This window comes from Xenopus tropicalis, chromosome 1 (genome assembly GCF_000004195.4).
Source record: "Xenopus tropicalis strain Nigerian chromosome 1, UCB_Xtro_10.0, whole genome shotgun sequence".
Taxonomy (NCBI): domain Eukaryota; kingdom Metazoa; phylum Chordata; class Amphibia; order Anura; family Pipidae; genus Xenopus; species Xenopus tropicalis.
The window spans coordinates 49,812,451-49,816,455 of NC_030677.2; positions in this window are offsets into that span (position 1 = coordinate 49,812,451).

The window sequence follows — 4,005 nt, forward strand, 5'->3', positions numbered from 1 at the left end:
GTTAAAAGATTCAGTCGGATCGGGGGCCGCATCGGCTCGTTGATGCGGTCCCCGAACCGACTGCCCCATTGCCGCCTACATAATCCGGTTGTTTGGCCCCAGGGCCAAACGATCGGATTATTTTTTTTTTAACTTCAAGCTCCCCGATATCGCCCACCCGTAGGTGGGGATATCGGGGGAAGATCGCCAAGCAAGCGGATCTTACCATGTATGGGGACCTTTAGAAGTAACAAATCCGAGCGCCAAATGATTCCTTGTTTAAACTGCTTCATATCACAGAGCTATTGTTGTCCTTGGTAATAGACTGTGGGTCCAGCAGCTGTCAAATTGTAAGCCAATTTATAGACCAAAATGTATCATTCACTTGACAAGGATATGTAAATAAGTAGTGATTTGTGCAGGATATTTTTAGCCTCTTTGACAAGTGTCAACAGCAGGTATTTTATTGAATATGCAAAATGGTGGAATTTATCCTCACAAAACATGACGTTTTCTAGGCATCTGCCAAGAGTTTATGTATACAGTACATGTAAGTGTCATAATCATGGCAGAATTTAAAGGGATCCTAAAGACTTTATAACAAAACATTTACCCAGTTTGCATTTTCTTCATGCCAGTTATGTTTTGTGACAATATTTTCAATAATGTTACAATGAAAATAATTGCTCAGGGGAAAGCAATGAAGCAATAGCCCTTCTCAATTTAACAAACTGTATTTAATTTTGTGCAATAAACTGCATGTCCCCTTTTCTGTGAGTATAGACTGTGGATAGACTATGGGGCACATTTACTTATCTACGAACACTCCGACCGTTCACTCGATCGGTCCAATCGTATTTTCTGCGACTTTTTCGTATTTTTAGTGCAAACAAATCGGATCCGTTTTGCCGCTGTTTACAATCGTTCGGTACGAAAATTACGGGACTTTCGGAACGCTAATACCATATTATTGTGACTAATACGATTTGTTCGGAAGCATTTTCGTGATATTTGCGATCTTCAGAAATTTCCGTTTCCAATCCGAATTTTTCCCATTCGGAATTTGAACTCATGCTTTGATAAATCTGCCCCCTATGCGTTACCCAGCAGCATGCGTGGAACCGAAGCACACAGTGAGACAATGGTGCACTGAAAACCCAGCTGGGACTGGCAATCTGTGGATTCTGGCAAATGCCAGAGGGGCTTCTGAAAGATAACATATACAGTTGCTAATTATTGGGCTGGTGGGGGGCTGTTTGGGCCCCTGTGTACTGAAATGCCAGGACCTATTTAGAATTCCAATCTGGACCTACTAAAGATACTCTTTTTTTTCTCGACAAAACTTTTTCTGGGAAATGTAGCTGTTATCCAAATTCCTAAGACTATAAATACCTCAAGAAATACATTGTTGTTTCCCAGTAATATTTAGCAGCAACATGTTTCACAGTCCTTTTAGAGATTGCTCATTACTCACATTTGTAGCTTCCCTAGTTGAGAATACAACTGTTAAAAAATGGCTGTTTATAAAAATTATCATTGATATTTTAAACAAGATGCATAATGATAAAAAGTTGAAAGGCTGAAGACTTTATAATTTGTTTGAATATTGAACAGAGTCTGTATTAAAAAATAGTTCACTTACTTTGTCATTTCCTTTGTTTCTGTGAAACCTTGAAGAGGCGCATCAATACTTACACAAAACAGTCTCAGTTCAATAACATTCATTAGTGTAGAACCTTGATAAATAGATTGACCCAGCCGTGCAGCTTAAGTAGTCTTGGAGAATGAGATCTAATGACTACTCTCAGTGCATTTAGTAAAATCACTAAAATCAGAATATGAAAAAAAAATAACATCTCCTTATTGCAATAATTACAATTGCAATAATTAACAGTTTAAACACACTGGTTAATATTTTATTTAAAACATAAATGTCATCTTTAAACAGCATTCAGTAAATGCAGGAAAAACATCAATAGCTGCAAATCTATAGACAGTATATGTATATATATATCAAAGATCCACAAACCACCAAACTCCTACTGAGCCAAATGAACAGGTATTCTTTGAAGATGAAAAGAGAACACTGTGAATTCAATAATCTACATGCAGATTTTGCTGAAGCCTATCTTAATCTTTTAAGAGATTAGAGAGTCTAAGTACTGTATTGTTTGCTCTCTGACTGTTCCTAAACCCCAGGCAGGTTCATGCTGGGCTTGTTTGGTGCTTGTACCACCAGGCCAGTGTTTTTACGTTTATGCTTTTTTTTACACAGGTGCAATTTTTGCTTCTGTATGCATATGCTCAATTTTTGTTGCAAAAGTACCAGTTTAAAGCTGTTGGTATTCACAGTGGCCTGGCTGACACTGAATGGTAGTTGGCTTCTGCTACTTACAAGTGGCTGTGTTCTTGCATGTCCTTTCTATTGAACTGCTGTGTTTGTGGCATCTTAATACAAATTTTACACTATTTTGCAGTCCTATTGTGTTGAAATTACTCTTAAGTAGTGATGGGCGAAATGTTTCGCCAGGCATGGATTCGCGGCGAATTTCCACGGTTCGCCATTGGCGGATTGTTTTGCGAAACGGATGAAAAAATTTGCCTCGGAAAAATCCGCCGCACGTCCAAAAATTGTCAAAAGAATAGCTGCACGACAAAAGAATAGCCGCGGGAGACAATTTTTTGTTGACGTGCAACATTTTCGCCAAAGTGAAACAGGACGGATTTGCTCATCACTACTCTTAAGCAACCCTACTCAGATGGAGACACACCATATAACTAGAAACATATGTGGACTATAACATTGTTATTTTTGCAGGAGTATGGTTTCTAATAAGGACTGCACTATTTATTAATTAAGCCCCTACATGTAAACAGTTGAACTGCACAGCTTTACAGAAATATTTTCGTAGCTAGGAATATGCTGCCTTTTGGGGGAAAAGGGCATTATATGCACATTTCATACAATACACTGGCTTTGTAAATGAGATGTAGTATGTGTTAATTTTTCTGTATCTCACTATTTTACATACATGTAATTTTACATTTTTCATTTATAACATGCTTCACACGTTTAGGATTTACATACTACCGATCTACACTAACCTAATGTATAACAACAATAAAAATAATTGTTGCATTCCTTTTATCAGTTTAGTTGCATGTCTCTTTCCACACCATTAATAGCTTTTTAGGGACAGGGGCCCAAAACTGCACTTCATACTCAATGTAAGGCCTGTAGTGATAAGTGAATCTGTCCCATTTCACTTCCGCGAAAAAACAATACATGGGACAATCTTTGTTGCGATGTGTGTCAAATTTTTCCCATTTTTTTTTTTGCCCATTTTGAGAAACAATTCGCCAATGCCAAAACTTGAAAATTCGGAACGGGACTGAAAAATGTCGCTCATCACTACTTATCTGGGATCTATAAAGAGGCAAAATAATGTTCTCAAACCTTGAGTCTTTTATTCGCTTTAGTAGACACTGACTGGCATTGCCTAGAGTTACAGTTTGTCATCTGCAAACAAAACAAATTCTTTCCAATTAAAGAAGCCCCAACTCAATTCTTTCAATTGTATACAGTAGCTAAAATTCATGTTATTGTTTCCCAAATGCAAAACCTTGCATTTATCTACGTCATAGGTGTCAGACACAAGGCCCGCGGGCCAAATCCGGCCCGCCAGGCCTTGCAATGTGGCCCGCACCGATCTCGCCGGCCGTACTTGCTATCTATTACGCATGCGCATAGAATCTATGCACATGCGTATTAGATAGCAAGTACGTCCGGCTATGGCATAGTAGAATCATCAATGGCATAGCCGGCCGTACTTGCAATCTATTACGCATGCGCATAGAATCTATGCGCATGCGTATTAGATAGCAAGTACGGCCGGCCATAGTAGAATCATTATATGGCATAGCCGTCCGTACTTGTTATCTATTACACATGCGCATAGATTCTATGCGCATGCGTAATAGATAGCAAGTACGGACGGATCACAAGCCACAAGTCAGGAAAGATTC